A 27,938-nucleotide genomic window follows, 5' to 3' on the forward strand; every position below is an offset into this window, starting at 1 on the left:
CAGCTTTATTTGAGGATGCAGCTTTCCTCGGCATCTTTTCCTATCACTCAGAATGTTCTAGTGATTCCCAGTACCTGGGTGGAGAGGTAACACCCAAAACATGGAGAAGGAAGAGAGGTGGAGAGAGATGAGGAGAATGCTCAGTGCGGGGAGAGAGCACGTTACAGCCTCTGGCAGGGCCTTGGGTGGAATCGGTCCACTGTGCCTGGCGCTGGCCGGCTAGGCCCCTCGGCAGGCCCAGCTCTGCTTGCTGACCTCTGTTGACACGCCCTGGGTGCTTTTCTGGACAGAGTCGTGGACCTTATTGCTGCTCAGTGGGATCGAATCTAAATTAACAAAGAGCTGGGATGCAGAAGTCAATTTCTGTTTCCGGCCTGCGCAGAGACAAAATGGAGTCAGGAGTGTGAAGGGTGGCTTCCGGGGGAAAGTCACCAAAATGCAGCGGATTCTCCAGGAAGCCTTGACGTCCCCCTACTGCATTTTCATATATAGTTTGATGCCAGAATTTTTGTTTCTTTGGTCAGAAATTGCTTCATGTAGAAATGTGTTTTTTCTCTTTTTTGGTCTGGTTGAACTAATAGGATTTATCTTTCAAATAAACAGACTATTTCTACTGTTATATACTGCCCTCTGCTGGCTGCTTCAGTTGCGTTTTACCACCTACTGAACTGAACTGTTAAGAATGAAGTTGGATTAATTTAAACAAATAAATAAATTTGACTTTCATCCCCCCTCCACCTTCTTCTGGGCAAGCCAAAAAAAAGAAAAAAAAAAACAAAACCTAGGTAGTTACCACATTTAAAATAATAAACAGATTAAAGGATGTTATTTCTTAACCTTTCTATATCCTCACGAAAACGTAGTGGAAATTTTATTTTAAGGTAAAACCACAGTTTGGCTCTCTGGTATTATCTTTCTACTTTAATGTACTATGCCTACTCTTATGAGACTAGAAACTCTTGGGTTAATTTCCATTTATTAAAGATTAAATCATTTAACTTTCCAAAGTACTGCCTTCTATCAGCAATCCTTGATATGTAAAGAAACCATCTTAGTCCCCAAACAAGGAATATAAAATGAATAATGCAGCCAAACATCTTTGGAGCCCAAACAAGACTTTGCAAGGTACACTTGAGTTATAGCCTCTAAATATGAGGTTATGTGGAATCGCTCACTAGCAACAGTCACCAGAGCATTCATGCTTTGTAATTACTTAAAACAAATGTTCATAAACTATGGAGTAGATTCACGCTTAATTGTCAAAAGAACTGTGATGGATTGAAAGTTAATAGCAAAGCCTGGATTAGAATTAATTCTCTCAAAATCCTCAGCCTATTGCTTTGTCTACCGAACAACGCTCTGCCTTTAACAGTAATTAGGAGAAAGAATTTGGTGTGTCAAATGCTTTATTGCAAAACCGAGGTTCAGTGGTGAATTCTAATTAAAATCATTTTGTTATTAAAAAAGCCAAACTTTAAAACATCTTTAAAAAGGGAAGCTACTATGGCAGGGAGATGGATCGATCAGTGTTGGTGTCACTGAAGTCTGCTTTAGAGTTCCTTATGTTCTGTTGTTTCTAATCATTTGGGGTTTGGAGGGGCCTCGTGTGGCTTTTGCTGGCTTCTTTAAATTAAAGAGCTGAGTTGCACACATCCCGCTTTGGTTCTGGTTGAGTAAACTTCTTCAGCGTCTTGGGGTGTCACCTCACTTCCTGGACGAACAGTTGGCTGCTGAGAGCAGGTTTATTTAAAGCAAGAAACTCCTCTAAATAAGTCTTTGGTCACGCTGTCGAGGGGGTTGTTAATGCGCCGTGAGCAGCGACTCTACACGCATGGGGACGTGTATAAAAGACTCTGGGTTTCTGACGATGTAGGTCCTAACGAAGCCCTTTTTGTACATCTAAGACTTTATGTTCATTTTATTATACACAGTCTTAATTCGAGTCTGAAAAGGGGAGCTCGAGGGCAGACATAAAATTAACTTCTCTTTGAATGTCCTAACCTTTTGGTTTTAATTTATTCACTTGTCAATCCCATGAATGCCTCATGAACTCCAGCCATTGATTTCCGTGGCCAATGCTATTTTTCCTGTTTATTATAATATATTGTCCCATTGTTGCCGCCGTTTGCACTCGGTTAAATTTCCCACACAGCGGACAGGAAATGGCTCATGGCATCAGACTTCCTGGGATTGATTTTCACAGAGGCGGGCGGGCCGCCCTGGCCAGGCCCTTTGTGTGGAGCCCGCTGCGCCCGAGCCGCCCGCGTGGACGCTTCCTTCCAGGCCGGCCCAGCCCCTCCCGCAGTCCCCGGGCCCCTGGGAAAAGCTCCCCTTATCAGTGCCCGATATTATGTCATTTCTTTTTACACACGATGTTTATTGTCTTTAGAGCCCGCTCTGTGGGAATGTCCTTTTCAAGGGCGACAATGGGGAACCACAGAACAAACCTGGTGAAATCACTCAGCCCCGGAGCGTCAGCCTTCCAAGTTGCTTCATAATTAGAAAACAAAACGCTCAGCTACAATACCAACGGTGTTTTTACCTTCTCTGGCTACTGAATTATTTATTCAAAAAAGCTTTATCACCAGTGCGTTATCCGGCCACCCTAGAGGTAGGTTATAAAAAATACTGAGAACCCATTTGGGATAGACCAGAGGACCTAAAGGGCTCTCTCTTTTCTTTTTCTTTTAAGTCAACGTTTCTGTTTCTATGTTGAGTTTCACTAAACACTCTTCAGCACATATCCCAATGAGCTGGGATTTAAGAGACACCTGCCCTGTCTATACTCAGCTCTCAGATTGGGATACTTTTAAACTCAACAAGTTATCTTTTACCACTCAAGAGATTGTTTTGTATTTTAGAAAAGCAGGTCACGACAATCGTTGATTTGTTTACATGTGTACCATCGAACTCAAAAAAGTTTTTTCTTTTTGTAAATTTGCCTTTTTAGGAGTAGTTTATTGCAAAGTGTAACGTACAATGTGGTAGATAACTTGTTAAAAATCAGGTGCCGTGCTTTGAAAACGATTATTAATTTACACTCTGAAATCATGTTCCCCTAAGGAGCTCATTATCAATTAGAAAACCTCCCGCAGTAAAGAGTTGGCAGATGAAGCCAGTTCCACAGCCACAGCCACAATTCCAGGGAGGCGACTCTATGTAAGAGACACTTCGGGGTTTTTTTTTTCTTCCCTGACTGTGGAAGATTTCAGAGGTCATAGCGAGGAAGATATGGATTTTATGGGGACTTTACCAAGAGAGAACTCAGTCAGAGTTGTCAAACAGATGAATCTTTGGGGAGAAAACTCAATTTCTGTTTCTGAGTTGTAATTATACAGCATGAATCATTTCCCCCTATAAAAATCGATGGACAATTTATAGCTCTAATGAGTGAATTAATGATTTTGATCAGTTGGAAACTAAATCTTGTTCATTTGCGTCAACAAAAGGTAGTACTCATAGGGTTTAACTGAGTTCCATTAAATCGTATCCCAAGTTTAGACTTAGCTGAGTTGGCCAAATCACAAATGGATTCTCAGGCAGGATAAGTTACAGACATACACGTTTCTGTTTTACTGATTTGAAAACTGAAAGTCACGGGCATCGTGTATGCAATTAAACTCTACTTACGTCTCTGGAACAAGCCAGCTAGATGGGAGGCAAACTCTTCTTTTTACCATCCTAAACGTTTGTTCAATTATACTGTTCTCCCTTTTCTTTTTTGCAGGGGAAGGGATCCTTTTATAGTGAATATAAGGAATCAGAATGAGATAACCAGATAATTTAATTTGACGTGAATAGATATTGTGAGAAGCCCCAGGTAGGTTCTGCTTGAGGGTGACATCTTGGTAAATGGAATACATGCTGGGAGACTGTCTTCACCCTAGTGAACCAATTGATGCTGTCGTTTACAGATTTGATGAGGTGAATGGTAGAGGCAAGTGAGCCATGTAGAAGGCAAGCTACTATTTTAACTATGGATTTCAGTATTCACTCTCTAATGGGTATTCCTGGTGTCGTATTTCTCAATTGCTTTCCTCTTAAACCGCAGTTTAATCTTTTATAAGTCTTGGCCAATATCAACAGGTTATGAGTATTGGATTCAAAGATTTTTGTTCACAAATTTCCATACATAGTGATTGAAAGACCCCAAATATAAGGGTGCAAAAATATTGCATCAACTACCCTTAGGAAAGCGCTCATTGTCTTCCTGAGGGGTGTATAAGATAGTGGTCTCAGGTGCCTCTCCTGGCCTTCTGACTTTAGAGTCAGACACCCGTCCAGGGAAGAGTGGGCGATTTAAATTTGTGAGGAAGGGAGGCACTGGCGAGCTGGGGCAAGGGGTACCAGCGGAGTAAACCGAATGTTCATTTGGGAAGGTAATCTAGGAATACTCTACAATTTCTGGCTTGACTGATTGGCTTCTTGATAGTACTAATATCTCAGATTGAGAAAATATTAAGAGGCACCAATTTGATTGGAATTTGAATAGCTCGCAAGCTCCCTTGAGGATGTGTTGAGTTTGGGGTCACGAGCCTATGGCACATCCAGATATCTATTACGTTCGGAAGGTGATGGCTCTGAGCCCAGGAGGAGAGAAAGGGACTCGTCTGTAGACATCATCAAAACTTTGAGAATACCAAGATCATGGAGGGAGATAAGAGAAAAGAGACAAGTGGACCAAGGAAAAAAAACTTAGGGCATACCAATTTTAAGAGTATGGAGAGGAGGACCTCAAAACCAGATGGAAAGAAATGTAGAAGAAGGATCATGAGAGAATAGTGTCATAAAAACTGTGTCAGTGAATCTTTGTACAATCTTTGCTTAGGGAGAAATTTGTCATGGAACAATGTGTCTTTAATTGTAAACTTCAGCAGGAGTTGATAAACTCTGGCTAGTGGAGCATGGGATTATGAGGCTTGATTCATTATATTCTCTAGATAATTTATATTAATTGTACAGTAAAAAAGAGCTAAAAACATAGGAATGTTCTTCACTCTGTATCTATCAGTCTGGCTTTGAGAATTTTTTGCATGCTTATTTCTTCATACTATTTTTGTCAAAGTATAGAGAGACTCCCCTTCTCAGTGCCCCCAAGGACACAAAAAAAATTGCGACACCATCACATTATTGCGAATCATCTCAAAAATGAAAGAGGGAGGCAGGTTACCTCACCAAGGGAGAGTGGTTACGAGGGTATGTCCACGGAGACTGACTGTGGAGGAATTTCTTTTCTCAGGTAGCATTTTCTTGCTGAATATGAAATAGTTCAAGGGAAGGGACATCAACGGCAAACAGCAGAGAAAACTGTAAGTGTTTAAAGTATTTCCAGGAAATAAATGGAATTGATTAAAAAACAAGCAAACAAAAACTCTTCTGATTGAGGTCTCTCTTTGGAGCTTCAGAATCCATCCGTCACTGCCTTAATTAAAAAAAAAAAAACTAATTCACCATTTGTACTTTGGAAAGGAGAAGGGACTTCCCCTTGATATTAGGCTAAGGAAAGTTCTAAAATACTGAGTGATTATAGAGATCTACGCTGAAAAGTGTCTAGGAACTCTGATGATAAAGACATCTTTGTTACCCTTTGCCAGAGTCATGTCTGTGGAGTCCTGGAGGCAGAGAGCAGATGGTAGTTGGTAGAAAAATGCATGGGAGGTGAGGAGGGGAATGAAGGGAAGGAATATGTCACTTTTATCACTTTCAAGCAGCTTGGCTGGGAAGAGAAAGAACGCTAAAAGGGTGGGAGCTAGAAAGTGATATAGAGTCGGAGTGGTTTTTGTTTATTTATTTTATTTTGGGGAATAAATGGGGATGCTTAGAAATTGACACGAGAGAGACAGAGAGTGAGAGAGAGAGAGACAATAGGAGAGTGTAAAAATATGTGAGCAGGGGAATGGGAGCAAAGATGACCTTTTCTCTTTGCAGTCCTCACTAAATGATCTTAATAAGCACAGTCACCAACCCTCCGTGACTGTCCTATCTCTGGCCCAGATTGCTCATCCGAGTTCCAAATGGCACAACTACCAGGGTGTCCCCTTCTGAAGTTTTGGCTCCTTGGTCCTCACTAACTTTGCAAAGGAAGATAACTGGGCTTGATGAATTTCAGGGGATTTTCTTGGACCTGTGTTCCCTTGACTTTTTTTCATTGCCAATTGTCCTCTAATTTCTCACCCTCCTTTGATCCAATATGCATATGTTGCCAGAACAATTTTTCTACAACATATTGAATTCTCTTGGTTTAAAATTCTTCAGTGGTTCTCCATCAACTACGTTTGGATAAACTCCAAACACCTTAGCTTGGAAGATGAGACAAGACTTAGCCTACAAGTCCCTTCCTGAAGCTAGTAGTCGTCTTTCTCCATATATGTCTAATTTCTGCTCATGCCAACTTGTAGCTCATTGAGCACATTGTGTGGGCCCCAGGGAGTGCCACCGTGAGTCACCTTTCTCGTTCACCACTTCCAAGTTTTACAAACTTGGGCAAGTTACTCTCATTTCTCCAAGTTTTCTTGTCTATAAAGTAGGGCAAATAGTACTTACCTTGTTGGGTTGTTGGGAGGATTAAACAAGGCAATATTTAAAGCCCTTAGAACAGGGTCTTGTTCAGAATAAGTGTTCAAGTTATAGCTCTTATCATTAGTACATTTCTTCACTCTTTTCTTTTTCATAGCTGTTTTCTACCTGCCTACAACGTCCTCCCACATTCCTTCCAAGGTAAAATTTCTGTCTTTTCAAGGTTTAGTCTAAATGCTAGCTCTTCTGTGAAGCTTTCCCAAGTGTCTCCAAGCAGTTAGCCTGGTCCGCGCTTGTTTTCTATGTTCTACGTTTTTACCTTGTTTTCTGCTTGTTTTTCTGTGAGCATTTACAGAGCTCCATGACAGCCCTTTGAACAATAGCGTTATCCATTTACATGTCTGTCTCCTCCAGTGTATTACAGAACCTTCACAAGGGCAAAACTCAGGTTGTATTCATCATTGTACTTCCAGCCATTAAAAAATGTTATCTTCTCATTAAACTTAATCAAATACCAGGAGTATCCTTCTGTGGTTAATGTAGCTGTGTTCCAGATAGTGTTCTATAGACAAATCACCATATTTTCTTGGGCCTCTATAACAATGCTGAAAGCAGAATTTTAGACCCTTTGGTGAAACCAAAAGAAAGTAAAGAGTGTAGTGAATCCTAAAGACCAATAGCATAGTTGTTAAGAGAAAAAAAATTGGAATCAGAGAGGTCCTAATTTGAGTCTTCACTTAACTTCTGTAAAGTAAAAGTTTCTCATCTGAAAACGGCACTGTGTCTGGTAAAGGTAGGACACTTAGGTGTTAAGGTTGTAATTAGGAGTTTCTGGCTCTGTGACTAACCAAGAGAGCTTGAGGTAGTCAGCCCCTAGTAGTCACTTATTTTTCAGTTATTTCACTAGCTTGTCACCTTTTAAATGACTTGATCCTACTCTGCCATTTTCATTCATCTTCACTATCCGTGTTTAGAAGAGATCTCGTGAGCGTGGGTGACAATGCACAGCCAGCATGCGGAGCCCTGGGGAGTGTGTTAGACACAACTGGGATGTTTGCAGCTCTAAGGGCATTGCTCACACTAGACTCTGTGAGGTGACACATACTAAGCATACTAGTGCTTCAAACTAATACACAGAAATCTGATTGTGCTCACTTGGGAGTAACAGGATGCTAGAAGTAGACCCAATTAAAACCTTAAGTAAATTAAAACTTTAAATAAATTTAAGTAAAACTTGCAATACTTGATAACTTGTTTAAGGTTAGGGTGTGACGCCAAACAGTCATCTCAGGCTGTGAGAAGATCCCCTTGCGAGAGGGACGTGAGCTTCTCCCAATTCTGCTACATTTCCCTGCAGTTTTATCAGGACCCAGAATCTTTCTGTCTCCTTTCCCACCAGGAGACATGGCCACCCTCTCCTGTGGTCATCAGGCCCAACTGTCACCGTCCCCAGGGTAGCTTTCCAGCATCTTTCCTTCTGTGTCCAACTCTGGTCCCATGAAAATTGTGCAACATTTTAAACCACTGGGTCTCTACAGGTTTTCTTAGGTTCTTGTCACTAGTGGTGCTGTTAGTGATCTTTATTACGATTATTACCATCATTATTACTTTATCCTAGAAATGTGTTTTGAAAAAAGACAGATAGCTCTAGTGGGAAACCCAAAACTTGAGCTTGCTAACCTAACTGTTTTTGTGACTAACTGGTTTATCTGTCACACTGTTACCAGCAATGTATTAGTAATATTTCCTCTCTTAACTAGAATATTTCCTCTCTCAAATATAATTCTTTTAATTACAAGTAGTAGGTTAAAACTTGGATTCTGTCACAAACAATAAACCATCTTTAAAAATGTGTCAGTCTTGCATGACTCTAGGACTCGGTTCTACCTAAAGGTCCAGGAAAACAATCTCAGTATCACTGAGTTCTTCCAGCACGAGAATGAGAACACTCTCATTAGCATTGACGTCATCAGACAGAGGCTGCCCCACACAGTGTGTCACCTGACCCCATGTGATACCTGTGGAAAACCCTGCTCATAATAATCTTCTTCATCTGTGTCGGTAAATCTGTGAAGAGAAAACAAGGTTTATTTCCTTTCTCTTTCTCTTCCTTTTACCTTAATTAAATGCAATTAGTCTGTGTTCAAAAGCCTTCCTCTGCTTTGCCTTCTGGTTGTTGTATGTGAAGGCAAGACAAATTTCCTTTTTTTTTTTTTTTTTTGAGGAAGATTAGCCCTGAGCTAACATCTGCCACCAATCCTTCTCTTATTGCTGAGGAAGACTGGCCCTGAGCTAACATCCATGCCCATCTTTCTCTACTTTATATGTGGGACGCGTGCCACAGCATGGCTTGACGAGTGGTCCACAGGCCCACGCCCGGGATCCAAACCTGCGAACTCCGGGCAGCCGAAGCGGAATGTGGGAACTTAACCGCTGCACCACTGGGCCAGCCCCAAGACAAATTTCCTTTTTGAGAAGCTATGTAAATCTACTATTACTCTCCAGTTACCATCAACTAGTTCCTTCGTTCACAACATATGTCCCATAAATTTGAGTTAGAAATGGGACTAATCATATATGTAATTGCTTATTTATTTCTGTTAAGAAATTAAAATATAGGAGTTTCTATAAATGTATATTTCACCTAGTAAGATTATATATTCATCCATCTCTCCCTCCCTCTATCTCTATTTGTAATTCTTCTTTGCCCAGGTCATAGTCAAGGTAATAAGAAAAAAATAAGAAAAAGGTAAGTCTGACCGCCTCAGGCTTTGAAACCCACGCAGAGAATACTTTGGCCCTTTTACTTTCTCAGGATTTCCTCTCATATTTTTCTCACGAATGGTTTTGCTGTGAAGATAATACTTTACTCTGCCACCTACGGTCTCAATGTAACTTGCTATAGCTCTCAGATACTTCAGACCCAGAAAGGAATCTCGCCATTGCATCCTTACCTCCCCTCCCCCCATCTTTCCTTCTCTCTCTTCCTCCTGTATCATTGGCAAGAGGGGAAATGTTTTCTCAAACATTTTTTATATTAAAGCGTATATTATCTGATTACCACATGGTTAACATGGCTTTTCCAATGTCTGTTGCAATCCCCTTTTTCTTACAATCCCCAGATTTCCTGAAGAATTTAGGAAAAGATACCATAGGATCAAATAAAAAGATTTAGAATACAACCAGCATATGTTCTTGGAACACACAGAGTCCACATCCAAGGAGAAGGTCTAGCCATCTCAAATATCTTCTAGGTCATTGTGTGTGGGGGCAGTCCGTAGTACACAAGTCCGCCCTTCTCTTGTCTCCTGTAGCTTTATCACAGCTTTGTCTGACTCTGAATTCACACATCTAGGATTCCAAACTTCCATAGTTCTCGGATACGTCACCTTCAAAGTGTCTTCCCTTTTCTCATAGGAAGCCAATTAGATCAACATGCACATCAGTCTCCAGCAACTTTTTCATCGGTAATTCACACCAGGAGCCCTTGACACCCCAACCCCTTTGCCTCCAACTTACTATGTCTGTATATCATGAGGTAACTCATATGGTTACCTCTTTCCAGATTCTGTTCAGGGTAAAATTGTATTTCTTTGAAATAATAGATTTGGGGGCCAGCCCTGTGGCCTAGTGGTTAAGTTCATGTGCTCTGCTTCCGAGGCCCAGGGTTTGCTGGTGCGGATCCCAGGTGCAGACCTACACACCACTCATCAAGCCATGCAGTAGCAGCATCTTACATAGAAGAACTAGAATGACTTACAACTAGCATGTACAACTGTGTACTGGAGATTGGGGAGAAAAAAAGAGGAAGATTGGCAACAGTTGTTAGCTCAGGGCCAATCTTCCTGACCAAAAAGCATACTTAAAAAAAAAAAAGAAAGAAATAGTAGATTGAAGAAGTTTCCCTTTAAGCTTATTTAAAATTATTTTTGGGTTGTTTTAGAATATGATGAAGAATTTTTGCAGAAAATATACATGAATAGTGGATTTTACCTTCTACTTTAGGGGTTTCAGAGATCCTGAAGTCATCCATGGGTCTGGGTACCTTCTGCTTTAGAGATGTTACTTATGTAAATGCTTTGTCTCCTGTTAATGGCAAAAGGAAAAATCTTTCTTGTGTCTCTTTTCTGGATTTATTCAGAATTCTTCCACAATGAACTTTACTTTTGTGTCCAAGGAAACTAGTTAAGTTCTTATGTTCTGTTCCATCTGTGATAAGGAGAAGAATGTTTATCTGAAATGAGCAAATGGTAAATAGTTTCTTTCTTTGTTCTTTTTATGGGAACACTGGTAGGGTAAAATAATGGAAATAACTGTAGTCAGAAAAAAAAACAAGAAAAGATCGCATAATGACATAATTTTAATAAGGTAGGTAGAAAGTTCCAAATCATGTACAATAAGTGGAATGCTGCGTCTTATAAAGGAGCAGTTCAATGACATTATGAAAAGTGAAATGACACATTAGGGGGTAACAGATCGAGAAGATGCGTGGCATGCAGTGAAGTGTTTTCTTTCGTAGCGCTTCAATGGTGATGGCTACACCAAATTTCTGACGTATGTTCATGTAACTACTTGTTCAAAACTGGCCATTGTATGAGGAAAGGAATGGTGAAGGGACATCACCGTTAGAAAACTGAGAGGAAGAAACTGTAAGATGCATGCGCTGTGTGGCTACAACTATAATTAGAACTACAAAAACATCAAGGAAGAAAAATGGAATAGAAAAGGTCAATGAGGTAGTAGTGACTAATTTCTGGCAAAATAAGTTCAGTAAATTTTACATTTATGATGGGGCTAATTTGTCTCATGAGACAGTGCTTTGTTCGGTTTTAATTCAAAAGGATACTACCTGGCTGTAGTCTGGAAGCTTCATTTCCCCCCAAAAGGGTTAGGCTTCTGACTCAGAAAAAAAAAATCTCTTATGCACAGTTCCTAAAAGCGTCTCCTATTTGCCATGAGGCTGAAGAGTGAGAGTTGGAGTATCATGCTGACCCTGTTTCGTGCTGCACACCCAGGAAGGGTTGGGGAGGGAAGTTTCATCAAGATGCTATTCTTCAATCCATCACAAGGTCATTTATTTTCCATCACACACAGTGAGACACAGCCCTGCACTTAACTATTTAACCAGCCGAGGCTAGAGCAATTAGGCTCATCTTTTTTTGATGTCCTAGAAGAGATGGCTGGATGAATCTCAGCTGCCCTGTGGTGACGGAAATGTAGTTCCAGCTGACTGCAGATGTTTTTACAGTTGTCCCTCCTTAGTTTGAAACTGTCCAAACAAATAACGATTGGCCTTGGAGCTTTTTTCTTTTTTTAATTTATCCTTAGACTGGAAATCATATTAGTTGGTTCTGTTTAATGCACTCTACTGATTAATCCATTTCCCTAACTCAATTTAAGTACTTTAAAACAACATTGCAGATGCAATACCTATTTCTAAAGATTTTTTCTTTTTTTAAAAATTACTTTCCAAGTCTTTAAATTTGCTTTTAAATCTCTTCACTATCTGATTAGTTTCCTTGAAGAATATTCTCCTCTTTACAATCATTTTCTTTTCTTCCTGGAAATGATTGAGAGAGTGAAGAGTCCTTGAGATATTGTGAGGATATTCACAACACAAAATGAGAAAATGGGGTCCGAGCTATGAATTTAGAAAAGAATTTGTGATACGTGGATATATGCCAAAAGGAGGCCATCAGAGGAAGTCAGGTAATTGCAGCAAGTTACATTTTCCCTTTTGCTATTGCTTTAAGAGAACTTTCCTTCTCATGAAGGGAAATTGCTACCAATTGCTACTTATTAGCTGAGTAGTGATTTCTTTCTTAAGGTCAAATAACGAACCAACTATTCACTCAGAAACATGAGTAAGGTTGGGGGGGGGGGCGGGCAGAGAGAGAGAGAGAAAGAGGGAAGAGAATATATTGCATTGATCTGATGATTAGCAGCAAAGATGTATTGAAGTTTCCAAAAATTATTTCTTCTTCATTTTATGTCACTTTTTGCTGGTAGGACTAGGGACTACTTTTGATGCAATGGAGAGAAGCTCTTCTTCCTGCAATTGAACAATTCAGAGATAAATGAAGATAAAGATGATGTAACTCTTAATCCTAGACCATCCATGAGAGAAGCTACAGAATAAATGCAAAGAGAACCATGACTAGCCTTGGCTGCATAAACCAAGTGATGGAGACATCCATGGGATTCTTCCAAACATGGCCCTTTACCTGTATGTTGCTCACCTTCACAACACTGGGGCAAATCTTTCAGCAGGCCTACTGTCAAACATGGTCATTCATTTCTTTAATTTCCTAACCTGAGGATCATTTGATATTGGTTCCACAATTATCATCGGATCAAATGTCATGAGGTTTGAGGATTTTATTTAATTTTTGTGAATTTAGAAAAAAGTGTTCTGAATCTCAATTTACATATTTTTCCACTTAAAGGAGTCAAGCTAAAATATGAGAAGACATCAAAGATAGGAAAGCCAAAACAGTTTATAGTCCCTTAATTCTTTTTTTAATTAAAATTTCAGGATTTTGATGGCAATTTCTTGGCACTTTTCCCCAATAGATAGATATATTCATTCACATTCACATTCTTAGGACTACTTTCCAGAAAAATGAAAGACGAGAGACTAAGAACAATTCAGCTATCACCTCACCTTTAACATATTAAGAGGTCTCTATTTTTTTAATCTTTCAGAAACTTTTCCTCATAGTCAAGGAATCCTGAAAATGATTATATTGAATAAGAAAGATCATTTTTCCCTAAAGCCTCAAGTAGACATTGGCAGAATGCCCTTTCTCATCAGTTAGGAAGGACGTTATTCAAGTAGTTGAGTCCATCTCATTCTTCATCTGTCTACGAGTATCTTTATTCTCACAGGCTCTCTTTTCTTCGGCCATTGTGAAAACCTCTTTATACAGTTTTAATTTCACTTTCCTCTTTCCTGCTAATTGGCTATCACCTCGCCTTGAATCAAGGAAAGGTGAAGTCTGCTCCTGAATTTAAAGAAAGCAAGTTAAGGACACTGGACTATTGATTTTCGAAGGTTGAATATTGTTGTAATCACGTGATAAGCACATTGTGACTGAGGCTACAGGACTTCTTATCTTAAATAACTTCCTGTTTCCAGGAGACTCTCATGCTACTTTAAGACATCCCATCCTAATAAAGTGTCAATCTGGGTATGGAAACCTTTCCACATAAATGAGTACTTGCCCAGTTTTTGAAAACTTTCCAAAATTTTTTCCTTGGCTCTGTGAAAATGTGGGCATTTGGTTCATCTCTCAGTCATCTGCTTGGTTGCACGAAGTCCTCAGAGTATAGAACCAACCAAACGAAGGCCTCCTCTGTAGGAACTTGCGTCCTTAGGGGTCAGTCAGCCTGAGGTGAAGACAGGAGGATGGTTTAAGGTGAATTTTCACTGGGAGAACCCTCATTGCCTTGAAGGGCGAGGGAGGAAAGCCTTAGATACCACAGACTTCTGACAGGAGGTATTACTTGAAGTGGAAAGTAAGTGAGAGGGGATGAAGTAGAAAATTGAGCATAAAAATAAAGGAATGTGTGATCAAATTTTTATATTCTGAGAATCTTTAAATATAGCTTATAGTGTTTTAAAGCCACATAGGCCATGCCAGGATGTGACAGGGCACTGGAGCAAGGCCTGGCTGGATGTCAGAGCTGAATCATTCCCGTGGCAATTTTCATGACCTGTTAAGATAGCAAAAATATTATTTTGCATAGACATAACATAAGAAGTATGTGAGTTCTGGGAAGCCACAGGAGAAGCACTTCTCTATATGCTGATTTCTATGGCATCTGCAGAGAATCAGGTAGGGGAAAGTCCATTTTTGTCTCAATCTTCAAGCTAACTTAGGCCCTAAAATAATATTAGGCTTTGTTGGCACCTAACCTATTTTAGTAAATCAGCCATGCTTCATATGTGTCCCCAGCACGTCTGGGCCTGGCCCGCACTCAGCAACAGGATACAACTTCTACGCGTGGACACATTTCACCGCCTTCTCTAGCCTTTGTTTTTATCTTTTCTTCTTGTGATGGCTAATTTTATGTGTCAACTTGGCTGGCCACTGTGCCCAGCTGTATGGTCAAATGTTATTCTGGATGTTTCTGTGAGGGTGTTTTTTGGATAAGATTCACATTTAACTCAGTGGACTTTGAGTAAAACAGATTACCCTCCATAATGTGGGGTGGGTCTCATTCAATCAGTTGAAGGCCTGAATGGAATAAAAGACTGACCTCCCCCAGGCCAGAGGGAAATTCCCTAGCCTGGTGGCCTTTGGACTTGGACTGCAATATCAGGTCTTCCCTGGGTCTCTAGCCTGCTGGCCCACTCTGCAGATTTTGGACATGCCAGCCTCCATAAATGTGTGAGTCAACTCCTTAAAATAAATGTCTCTCTATGTGTATAGAACTATAGATAACCCAAGCACAGAACTATACATATCCTATTAATTCTCTTACTCTGGAAAAAACTGACTAATATACTCCTCTTTCCCCTTCCTTCTTTTCCCCAACTCATGTTGCACGGATAAAGTCCTTTTCACTGACCACAGGTCATAGTGAAATGAGAATCTGTCAAGCCAAATAGTATCTGGCTCCATAAGGAAGAATTAAAACCTAGAATCAAACACAAAAATGGGATGTGTCCCTGGCTGACGCTGAAATCAATTAAATCTTGTCAAGACATTTATAAGACACTTACATGCCAATTATTATCAATTCATTTCCAAAAGATATTTAAATAGAATAGAATATGTGCTTTGTTTTAGTTTGTCTTGCTTTAATACAAGGTAGTTCCCTGAAAAGTACGTCGCTGAGGGGATAATAGAATCTTTTAAAAATCCAGGTCAACTTTCAGAGCTGTATGGCCCGGGGAAAGGGTGGCAGAGCCTCGCCGGGCTTCTGGGATGTTGAAGATGGTGTCGCCACCCAACGGCTCCCTTGTCTTACAGCATCCTATCCAGAGTGACCCTGGTAACACTTCCTACTTCCTTAATTAAAAATTCCTAGGGGCTGGCCGGGTGGCGCTGGGTTAAGTGCACACGTTCCATTTTGGCGGCCCGGGGTTTGCCAGTTCGGATCCCGGGTGTGGACATGGCACCGCTTGGCAAAAAGCCATGCTGTGGTAGGTGTCCCACATGTAAAGTAGAGGAGGATGGGCATGGATGTTGGCTTGGGGCTGGTCTTCCTCAGCAGAAAGAGAAGGATTGGCGGTGGTTAGCTCAGGGCTGAGCTTCCTCAAAAAAAAAAAAAAAAAAATCCTCATGGACTCCCTTTTGGACTCCCTTTTGTCAGGTGGACTAACTCCAGGGTGCTTAGCAGAGCCTACAGAGCTTTTCCCCATCTGAATAAGAGGCCGGCTTCTGGCTACCTCTTCCTCCCCAATCCCACCTTCTTTCAGCCACGGGGTCACCGAACTCCTCCAAGAGGTCGTGTTAGTCCACACCTCTGTGTGTTCATTACTCTTCTACCTGCCTGGGTGCCCCTTCCCCCTGGAGTCTCTCACCTCCCTGAACAGTCTCAGTGTAGACGTTTCATCTGACTGTAGACTTTCTCTGAAGGCTGTATTAGATTTTTCTCTAATTCCATATTCCTTATTTTTATCAAAATGTTTTTGACAAGGGTGCATTTATTGAGGTACGTGTCCATCTCTCCACCACTAGCTTCTGAACCCTTTCAAGACAGCAGCCGTTCCTTACATGTGGTTGCACACAGCAATGCCTGACAGTAAGAGCTGTATTGCAGGGAAAAAGGAGCCCAGGCGCAGCTCTGACAGGCCTAGCTTGATAGTAGTGTTGACAAGGAGTCCCTTTAGTATCTTCAAATATCTCCCACTCACATGAGGATAACAGAAGTCTTTTTAGCAGAAATACCAAAAAAATCCCCCAAACTGATAAATAACATGTTCCTTATTGTGTAAAAAAATTTGAAAAGTTTTACACTCATTACCTATTCAGAAAGAATTAAAAGCAGCCTTAGAAGAGAGATTAAGAAATTAGAACTAGGGGCTGGCCTGGTGGTGCAGTGGTTAAGTTTGCATGCTCCACTTTGGTGGCCCAGGGTTCTCTGGTTTGGATCCCGGGTGCAGACCTACTCCCTGCTCATCAAGCCATGCTGTGGCAGGCGTCCTACATAAAATAGAGGAAGATGGACACGGATGACAGTTCAGGGCCAGTCCTCCTCAGCAAAAAAAAGAGGAGGATTGGCAGCAGATGTTAGTTCAGGGCTAATCTTCCTCAAAAAAAAAAAAAAATTAGATCTAGAAGTATCACTAAGAATGGAGAGATGTGGAGGTCTGATCTTATATCCTATTTCAAGAAGAAGGAGAGCGGGAGGGAGCAGGAGAGTGGGAGGCCCCATGAAGGCACCAACCCGTCATGACCAACAGCAAGAAGGGGAAGAGAATTTCTTGGAGGCAGAAAGGCTGGAGTCTTACAGACGAGGTTTGGAATAACAAGCTCCAAGGCCACTTCAGAATTCCAGGGCCCTTCTCCTTCAGTGTCCAGATATGTTCTCAGCTTCTGCCTATTTGGAGGTTCAACTAGTATTAACTTTAAAGTGTTACACTGAACAAAGAGTCAGGTTGTGTTTTGAAATTTTTTTCATGGTTGCTAATACGAAGGGTACTTGTAGAATAAAACTTAAGATTGGTTCTGATGGAACGCTGTCTGCTGGATTGGAACCACAGTAGACAGGCCCTGCATCCTGGGGTGCGAGCAGCCTTTGGTTTGGGGTCCTCGCCCTCTAATCTGGGAGGGGACGCTCTGTGAGCTCTGGAGTCTAGCAGCTGGGAAGTGCGAACCTACCCAGGCTTCTCACCCAGACTTACCCGGGAAACTGGCTGTAGACCCATGTGCTCAGCGCTCTCTTTCTTGGAATATGAAGCGGCTGGCACAGCAGTTCTCACCTCCGGAACTTAGAGGAATGCTATTTTCTTACAAATGGAGCTGGACTCTACAGTCTTTGGAAAATTATTGTTGGTCCCAGGGAGGGGTGCGTGTCTGTGTGTGTGCGCTCACGCGGTGCACATGCACCTCTGTCCAGGAGCTAGTCAGGGAGATCAGGAGTCTGAACAACAGCAGGAAGGGGTGAGGAGACGCCTCCTTACCTCCGGCCACAGAGGAGATGGACAGAGAGCTGAAGGCCCATGTGGCCTTGTTCTGTACCGTGTAGCTCACACTTGGGACATCTCTCTTGAGCACCAGAGCTGGATGAACAGTCACTCACATGTTCACTTGGGTGTGTAATCTTGAACGTAAACTCCTAATTATCTTCAAACTTACTCCGTTTCTATTCTTCCTTCTCTTTGTATTCAGCAAAACCTGAATCTACCCTCAAAATAAGGCTGAAGCATCGCTAACTTCAAGGGCTAATTTACTATCATCTCTTCCATGCATTATTTCAAAGACTTTCTAATAGGTCTCCCTGTTTCTCTCGTGGCCCCAACAGTGTGTTCGTAACACAGCAGCCTAAGCTGTAACGCTCCGGTCACATCCTCCAGCATCTTCCCGTTTCATTCTGAGTAAAAGGCAAAGTCTTAACTATGGTCTTAACGATCCTGTAGGCCTACACCCACCCTTTAACAATGTCTTGATCAAGATTCTCCCTCTCATTCACTCTATTTGCAGATACTTCGGCCTCGTTGCTGCTCCTTCAACCCTCTAGGAAGCTGTACCTCAGGGCCTTTGCACATGCCGTGCTTTCTGCCTGGAACACTCATCTCCTAATAAGCTGCATGTAAACTCCCTTACATTTCAGAGGTCTTTGCTCAATTATATGTTCTAAGTCAGTCCTTCCCTGACAAACTCCATTTAAAACTGTAAACTTTCCCGAATACCTATTCTCTTTTCCTGCTTTAGTTTAGTGATTTACTTGATATTTTACTCATGTATTTTTAATACACTATATTCCAAAAAATATAAACTCCTAAGGGCACAAATTTTATCTTCTAAAATTTATTGCTATATCCTCGTGTCTATATTTTTGCCTGGCACTAATACTTATTGAAACAATAATTCTTAGCCAAAATAATATTTCCATATTTCTCTCTTTAAGAGTCATCCATTAAGGTAAGGGAAGCTTTAAGCTAGAGTGATAGAGAAATAAAGAACTTCCCTACGCTTTAGCATGTGTGATATGAAAGAGATTTATAAGGACGTTTTGGACGTTCCTGACAAAGAACAGAATGTCACGAGGCAACTGACGTTCTGCAGTTTGAAAGGTTCTGACCTAGAGCAGGCCCGAGAGTTTCTCTTGGGGAATATGGAAGCTTGTGGGGCCAAACCTGGCTGGGCTGTGTAGACAGATGGTTCCCTACCCAGCGTCTGCAGACTCAGGGGTAGGCCTACTTTGTTGATGGTGTCACTGCAGCAAACACAGTTCCATCTACGGTCAGAACCTGTCTCGCGCTGGTTGTTTAGTGCCTGTGTTGCTTTCAGGATAACTGCATATTAGGCAAACTATACGTATGTCTCAGTTACAAACAGAGAAAGAGAGAAAGAAAAGAAAAGGGAAGTAAAAACACCATGGCCAGTTCACAGAATCAGAGCTCAAAATGGGCTTCTCGGGCTCCCCAGCTGGGCTTCTAGAATATTACAAAGAGTTGGGGCCACTTAGTCCATTCGCTCTTTTTCCTGGATTGGCCTACTAGCTTCGGTCACCGCCAGGGGTCAGTACACAGATCGCTAATCTATTCATTGCTAGACGTTATAGAAGCGGCGTTTTGTCCTAAGTCTGCCCTGTGGTAACGGGTGCAAGGTCACATGTTACTTCACACTGACACCGGCCTCCTTGGGAGGATGTCTGCTCTTCACAGTGACTGTTGTAATTCCAGCACTGTCCTCTACATTCCCACGACTTGTCTCGACTCTTCAGATAAGTTCCTAAGGTTTAGAAACACTTAGGGAAGTTTGGGCTCACTCTTAAAGGGCAATGAACCCCAGAAAAGAGATCAACCAAGACCCCAAGCAAGGGAAACAAACCACAGAAATGTCACTTCATACTGTGTATACGGCATCTTGAAGTAAGGGGTATAGTTTGATTCACTTTTAATAAAAATGTGGCAAGGACCCTTGTGCTCTTACGAAATAGCCAAGATTAAAAAGAAATTATATATTCAGTAACGTGGGATAGGAAGGGAACTGGACAAAGAAGAAATCAAAGGTTAGAAAGGTGTAGAAATCAAGTGAAAGAACCTCAAGGGCAATCCCCCCACCCCCCACTATTGCCGACCTCCTCTGTGTTTGTGAACTGGCTTCCCCAGCTTCACATGGGAAGTGGCATGTCTATGACCCACTAGCAACCTAAATTCCTGGTCATCATGGTGACATTGGAAAATGATGCTCTGCTTTCAAATAAGTCACAAGAAATCCAGCACGTCCAAAACAGGACCCATCATCTTCTCCATGTACCAGGGCTATATTTCCCATGTCTTAAGGTCACCACCTTCGAAATATAAAATCTCAGGGTGATGCTTTCCACTTCACTCTGCGTTAATTTAGTTGTCAAATCTTGTTGCATTTGCTGTTAAAATAGAGTTTTTTTCATCTTCAACTTTGCATTCCCTCTTCTAGGACTTTGTAACTTAGCGAGGGCTGTTGAGAATGATCTCTTTGCTTCCAGTCTTAATTTCTTTCCATCCTGGATTCTGCTATCAGTTATCTTCCTAGGCCAAAAGTTTTCCATTTTTCACGTGCTGTGACTTTCACATAAGCAACACACTAGCATGGACATAGCCAGCCGCGCCTTCCTCTCCATAATTGTATGCAGAGATGAAGCAAATATTGCTGTGTTTATTTGGTGTGATAGTCATTAAAATATTTTAAAAGCATGCAAGGAATGAAATCAGCCACTTGAAGATATTTAAAAATGTCATTTGGCTAGAAAAATAAATTGGCAATTTTGATTTTAAACTTTTTTATTTTTATATGAAATATTTTAAACACACTGAAACGCAATGAAAATAATATAACAGATATCCTTGTTTTGACCACCCAGATTTAACAGATGTTAACATTTTTCTACACTGGCTTCAGAGTTCTCTCCTTTGTTTTAAAGAAAAACTAAGTTAGAGATACAGCTAAAACTGGGCTCCTATCCATAGCCCATCCCTTCCTCCCCAGAGACTGAAGCCTTGTGTATCATTACTGTGAATATGGTTGTACTCCTATGTGTGTTTATATTAGTAAGCAATTTATATTATTGTTCCGTTTAAGTTTTTACTTAAATTGTATCACACTATATTTCCCCTTTTGCCCTCTACTTTTTGTCATCAACATACGTTGATAGTTCATTTAATCAATCCTCTCATGGGATTCCAGTATCTGAGTAAATCCATTTATTTAGATATTTCTCTACTGAGGGATAGAAATTTTATTCCAGTTCTCTCATTATTTCATTTTTACAGATACTGCTGCAACAAAAGCCCTTGTGAATATCCTTGTGCACGTATGGCAGACTTTCTAGTCCAGAGTAGAGAAAGTTTGCTGTGTCAAGGTGGAACCCCTAAATTTAGGGACGACACATCTTCAGCTTTCCTGGGTCTTACTGAATTGCTCTCCAGACAGCTGTGTCACGCCCCCCAAGAGCATTTCATCAGAGTTCCTTCCCTTCTCATTGTCACACATGGACTGATTAATAGTTTTTCCAGTCTGATGAATAGAAATGGAATTTCATCATTGGTTTAATTTGCATTTCCCTAATTCCTAATGATGCTGCAGGAATGTATTTGTATGTTTATTGGCTATTCTCATTTTCTTTTCTGTGAGTGGCAGAACGTCCACAATTTTTGCCCACTCTTTTGTTGAGTTGGTTATCCTTTTTTTTTTTTCACTAACTTATGACATATTCCATATTTTAATCTCTTATAGGTATATGGGTTATATAAGTTACAAATATTTTCTTCCAGAAAGATCTAATAGTATTATTCCTTCTTAGTTGACATTTAATGCCTTTTACTACCTGTCCCTTATCTACCTTTCTAGTTTCATTTTTTTACTGCACTTCTCTATTTTCTTCTCCTTTCCCCTCAGCTCACCACTGATGCAGACACTAGGGGGAAATACACAGGTGAAAATAGTGGCGGCAAATTGTCTGAAATTTAGTTCAAAACGAGGCTCACCAAAACCAGCTAGTCACCAGGGAAGGGGTGGAGCCGAGGAGGTGACCAAACTGAGGGGAGGTTTTGGATGAGGGGATGAGAGACGATGCTGTTCACCAACGCGGGCATGACTGGCACCTTCATCCATGTGAGGCAAGGTTGAAAGTCCACCAGTTATTAAGTGGGACTGGGGTACAAGTGGTAGCTCACCGTGAAACGGTTCTAGAGGAAGAGTTGAGTCCTGGTACAAACATCTCAAATAGATCTCAGGGAGGAGTCTACGGCTGGGGCAGGACCTGACTTTATTTTTGAATTTATTGATATGCTTATCTCTTCTCTTTGTAAAATTAGTGAATTATTCAGTGGTAAACTTTGATAAAATAAGAGATCATATTCATTTTTCTCTTGTATCTGGAGCCAAGAAGACTGAAACATTCTGTATACAATAGGAGTTCATTAAATACATTGAGTGTGAATACTTCCATTTGGGTCAGAGGTCGTTTCACACATCGAACGCTTTTCACCACAAGACAGAAATTTTCCTAGAGAGAGAAGCTTCAAATGAAAAAGAAAAAAGTTAAATTTGAAAACCGACTAATTATAGGATCCAGAGGCCAAAGTGAGATTATTTTTGACAGGAAATTGTACGTTTTTTGACTAAGTTCAAAGAAAAGAGACTATAACAACTTCAGAGATGTTTCTAGGTTAGTTGTATGGTGTCTCTATTGCACATGAATTTATTCTTGAAATTCTCTTCTCACATGTGAACAGCGATAAGTTGGAATAGAATATAGGCCAATACTAGAAATTTATTATAGTGGGAAAACAATGCTGCCTAAAAATTATAAGGATAACTTTTTAAAATTAAAATAAATCTTTGTCTAGGAGGAGTAACTCCAGATCCCTGCGATGCGTTTCATTTTGGAGGCTCTTTTCAAATGGACGGTTTCTTGATGTAAAATACTCATGATTGAATTTCATTTCTTTGCTGACAGTTGAGGGGAAATCGAACGGGTGAAATACCATAGATTCGGTTGGATCTTAAATAAAGCAATGTGATCAATATAATTCCACTTGTTGGAATGTTCTGTTTCTGTTGTTATATTATCATATATCACATGGTTCAATATCAGACATAGAATGATTTGATCCTTGTGTTTAACTCTTCTTCCTGAATTTGAATCCAGGGGCCACTAAATACAAAAGCCCACTTCCTACAGCTTCTACGTCTTCTTTATTGGGTTTATGACAATGATTCTGCAGGTGGGCAGAACGGGCAGCCAAGTGGGAGATAGTAAAGATATGGAGGTATGCCTTACTGGGAGGGTAGGCTTGTGTATTAGTTTTCTGGGGTTGCCATAGTAAACTACCACACACTGGTGGATTAAAACAATAGGAGTTTATTTTCCTACAGTTCTGGAGGCTAGAAGTCTAAATCAAGGTGTTGACAGGGTTAGTTCCTTCTGAGGGATCTGAATAGAATCCTTCCTTGTCTCTTCCCAGCTTCTGGTGGTGGCCACCAATCCTTGGGCTTCCTTGGCCTGCAGCCACATCACTCTAATCTCTGCTGTGTCCTCACATGGTGTTCTCCCTGTATCTCTGTGTCTTCACATGGATGCTTCTCTCTGTGTCTCTCTCCCCTTCTTATAAAGGCACCAGTCATATTGGAGTAGGGACCCACGCTACTGCAGTAGGACCTTATCTGAACCTACCTAATTAATCTGCGATGACCCTGTTTCCAAATCAGGTCACATTCTGAGGTACTGGGGGATAGGACTTCAACATGGCTTTTTAGGGGGATGTAGTTTGCCTCATAACAGCTTCTGATGTAGAATTCCTTTCTAGAAACAATTCTGTCAATTTTTAGAACAACCCTTTCATAAATAATTTTTTGATTTGGGAAATTACTGGAAAAGAAGGGGGATCGACTTGCAGGTTACAGGGAACAAAACCAGAGAACCTCAGAGGTGAAAGATTCCTCAGAAAACCTTCAGTTTGGTGATTTCCTTTTCTTTTATTTAAAATGATAAAAATAACACATGTTCATGGTAAAAAAAAAATGTATTCAATTGTATCGAAGAATGGAATTCCTTCCTCATACACTATTCCTTGTCTTTAGAGGAAGTCAATGTTAATTTGTATATTTGTTCCTCCTGAAATGTTCTGTGTTTATTCAAGAATATATATGTATAAATGGAGCTATGCTAAATATACTTTTGAGCCACTTGCCTTTTTTATTTTATAATACAATTTTTAGCCCAAAGGTATAGCATACTAGTTTTCAAAATGAACTCTGTACAGCGCTGGGCTACACACAGGTGTTTCTGGGGCTATGAAAATTCAACACTTATTTTTGCCAAACAATTAAAATGTATACTGCTTGAGGGTCTCTTTTATCACTTTTATCTATTTTTTATTTTGGGGGGGGGTTCCTTAATAAGCTTTCATTTAAAAATAAGAGTTTTATTGTGAGAAGGGGGGTAGAGAAAGATGGACTAGATTAGAAGGATTTGTCTCTTTTCGTCTCCTCATATAATAGCTGAGGAGGTAGAGGCCCAGAACGGGGAGTTAAAGGACTAACAAAAAGCAGTGCACCAGCCCTGCTCTGCCACACAGCACAGAGCTCGCCCGGATTGGTGGACATCTGATGTCACATTGGTGGTACCTTCTCTTTTACCCTTGTTTCTCAAAGCCTGGATCACGTGGCTCTAGGCTCTTTGCTTCAGCATTCTGGAGTGAACTAGGATTGGGATTTTGGTGGAGGGGTGTGTGGATTGAAGTGCGGGTGCAAGAAAACTAGGGGTTCTGGTGAGAAGGTAGTTCAGGAGATCACACAGAGACTAAACCAGGTGGAGAAGGACGCAAAGTTGGGAGGGCCAACATATGAGAAAATGGAGGCTTGGGAGAAGGTAGAGTGGGTGCAAGGAAGTAAAACTGACAGCCCAGGGGGCTGTTGGTCAGGGACTGAAACACTTGCAAATATGGTGGGAGGAAGCAGTTCTTGGTGACGAAACACTGCAACCTCTAGTTGTGGGTGATGATGAATGAATCGGAAAGTAGGTGAAGCGAGGGGAGGAGTCCAGAGGCATGTTAGGGAAAAATCTTTACCTCATTGCTTGGTTCCTCGAAGCTTAGGCTTCGGAACAAGCTTCTGAAGAGAGCTAGGAGGGATGTAGGTTCTGGATACCGCCAGGAAGAAGAAGATGCAGGGAAGTACATTCCAGAGGAGGCGATGAAAACTCTGGGGAGGGAGGACGTCTCTGAGAGATATCAGCGAAGAGAAAGCACAGAGAAGTGCAGAGTGACAGTTCAAGCGATTGTCCTCTGGACAGAGCTAATGAACAGCGACGTCTACATTTTGAGTTGCAGGAAAAGATGGTAGGGACATGGGACCATGAGTACTTAGTTGGCCTTCAGGTTTCTGTATAGAGCTTAATCACTCACAGCCACCTCCATCTGGTACAGCCAGACCTGGAAAATAAGGAGGCTGCACGCATCAGCATTCCTGAGTGCTGGCTCTGTGCCAGGTACTGGGAAAACCAAGACAGAGACGCTGCTCTAGGCTGTGAAGCAGCTGAGTCTGTTGTGGGGTCATGAGGTAAACAAGTGAAAAACGCTAGAGAACTGTGTAAGCACAATGTCTTAGGAGTGTGTAGAAGGGCCCTGACCAGCAAGGCTTCATAGGCTGGTGAGCCTTGATGGATGGGTACTGTGCAGTTGGAGGAAGGATGGTAGTGGCGGAAGGGGGGAGGGCATTCTAGGAAGTTGGAGGGTCCAGTGGATTTCAGGAGTCTGGGTGGACTGGAGGGAGAGGCCTGAATGTTATGGTTGTACAGCAGCAGGGTCCTTGAATGCTGGGCTGCAGGCTTTGGATCAATCTTCTGGCCTTGAGCCTCTGAGGAGGGTCTGAGTGGGCCCCTCTGAAGCAGTCTGGCAGGAATCAAGTACTAATGAGGTCCTGGCTCCTCTCTTAGAAGAGTGTTCTGTTCTTTGGATGATCAGGCCTACATGATTGCTCCCTGGGTGGTCACTGAGAAACTCATCAAGACTTCTCCTAACTAGAGGAGAAGGGACCCACCTCTACAGAATCTATAAAACAGTGTTACAAACAGGGTCCTAGTGACAAATGCCCAGCCATTCACGTGGTTCATTTAGGTCAGTAGGTGTATTTTTCAATTAAAGACACCAATATAATTTTCATGTTAACTCACTATTGTTAATGTGTCCTCTTGTCATTCCCTGAGAAGTCAAAGGACAGAGTGTCATGAAAATGATAGATGGAAAAGATGAGATGAACTTTTGCCCAGCAGGCTATTAACCTTTGGTTTTGTTTTGTTTTGTTTTGTTTTTTATAGTTCTTTTCATTATCTTTAGCATGTGGAAAACCTTTCATTATGTTTTATTGTAAAGTGTAGAAGATGTGGGCTTTAATGAAAAGTGCCTTCTTTGATAGATAAAAGAGGATGCCAATCAGGCCCAAACCTAGAGGAATAAGGTGTGAAGGCTCACTCTAGTTCCTCTGTCAGACTGTTTTAGCTGGGTTCTCTGATGAGCGATAGCAATAGATAAGGGGAAATAAATAGACAATCTGTGTGGACTTAAGGCTTTTGATCATGGATAGCACCTAGCAACTGATTCTGCACTGACCTTAGAAGTAAACAATGCCAGCACCAGGATTGCTTGAGAGTTTAATAAATAATCTATTAAAATGAAGAGCTTGAAAAGCATTATTAGCATGACCATTGACACTGAAATAGATATGCTCGCTTTGAGTGTTCTGGAAGAGAAGAAGACACTTTAAAATGACCCTGAAGAATTAGAAAGATTAGATCACAAAACAGAAAGATATTTAAAGAGATCATTTTATGGCCAGAGATTTATGATGTACCAATTGGTCTTATTTCTTACGTTTGAACCATATTCATAACCCTGAATCTTTCTGATATTTTTCCAGATTTTGCAATCTGTTTTCTGGAAATGGTCTTAAATAAACCAAACGAGTGTTAATATAATGAAATAATTTAATTTTTCCAATTTTTCGGTATGCTCTATATCAATTTTTCTCAAACTGTGTTGAGAAGCCAGATTCTTAAATTTCCAACACTTTGCAAAATCATATATTTGTAAAATACGAAAGAATTGAAGTATGAGGAAGATGGAAAAAAAGAAAAGATGTACAAAATATAAGCCTCAATTTTTTTTATTACAGGATTCAACAGATATAAAATCACTCTGTCAGAATGGTCAAGATGTTTCTAAATGGTTATTGAATTTTTCTCCATTTCAGAACTTGTGTAGTTGAGAACAGGTAATGGTTTTGGACTGGCATTACAGCACTGAGCAGCCCGGCTTAGACGCATAAACTCTCTGAGCAAGGAGGCCTTCAGTCCACCCGGTGATGTCCGCTGGGTGTGTGCTAGGGAAGAGCACCCCAGTATCCCTGGGCAAGCTTTCAAGATGAGTAGGTCACATTTCCCATCTCTAAAGGGCTGATGGTCTGATGCTAAATTTCCGGTGAGTCGGGACCTAGGTCACTCAACCTGACATAATTTTGTTGTGAGCCTCTTTTGTTAAGTAACTACTTTTAAATGTAAAGTAATGAATTTGATCATTTTAAAATGCTTTTATCCCCCCCCAAAATCTGTTTCTAAGATAATGATTTTTTTTGTTGAATAATTATCCATGTGTATTCCAGTTCAAAGACTAGATCATCTCTTTCTTTTTAACTTATACTTGGAAATTCTCTCACAGTCCTATTTTTTTTCCCCCTAAGGAAGATTTGCCCTAGGCTAACATCCGTGCTGATCTTCCTCTATTTTTTAGTATGTGGGTGGCCAGCACAGCATGGCCGTTAACAGAGTGGTGTAGGTCTGTGCCCAGAACCGAACCCAGGTTGCAGAAGCAGAGAGTACTCAACTTAACCACTAGGCCACTGGGGCTGGCCCACATTGCCCGTTCTTTGTAGATTTTTTTCTTGTTGTTCAATAAGAAAAATATCCTTGTGCCTTTCCCTATAGTGCTAAACCCCACTCTTTATTATTTCAGTGCTTTGAATTCTAATACTATTTCTAGAAGTGATAATTATATCTCTTAGATTATCATTGGTTCATTTAATAAGTGTATAGTTAATTTTCTATACGGTAAAGTGGAAAATGTTAAATAGTACTAGATCCCAAATGGACCTCTTACAAAATCCTAGTTTATTAAGCTGTAAAATTGAAATGCAATTATTCATTGATTACTATTTCACTGAAACACCGCAATTACGCTGTGTGCATGTAACTTTATTATGACCTCC

The 27,938-nt window shown here is 40.9% G+C and overlaps 1 long non-coding RNA gene across 4 annotated transcripts in view; it reads left to right on the forward strand.

The window, feature by feature from the left end:
- The first annotated feature begins 2,362 nt into the window (after positions 1-2,362).
- LOC103546425 (uncharacterized) overlaps positions 2,363-27,938 on the forward strand; it is a 72,551-nt gene continuing 46,975 nt past the window's right edge. For 2 of the 4 annotated variants that reach the window (XR_011528254.1, XR_011528253.1), the window contains exons 1-3: positions 2,375-2,611; positions 3,728-3,820; positions 5,240-5,309. This is a non-coding gene — a long non-coding RNA (uncharacterized lncRNA). Of the gene's footprint in view, positions 2,612-3,727; positions 3,821-5,239; positions 5,310-26,927; positions 27,155-27,938 lie in introns of all 4 variants that reach the window. The other 2 variants (XR_011528252.1, XR_011528251.1) reach the window with 2 other exon arrangements.

Source organism: Equus przewalskii, chromosome 16, assembly GCF_037783145.1.
Source record: "Equus przewalskii isolate Varuska chromosome 16, EquPr2, whole genome shotgun sequence".
NCBI lineage: Eukaryota > Metazoa > Chordata > Mammalia > Perissodactyla > Equidae > Equus > Equus przewalskii.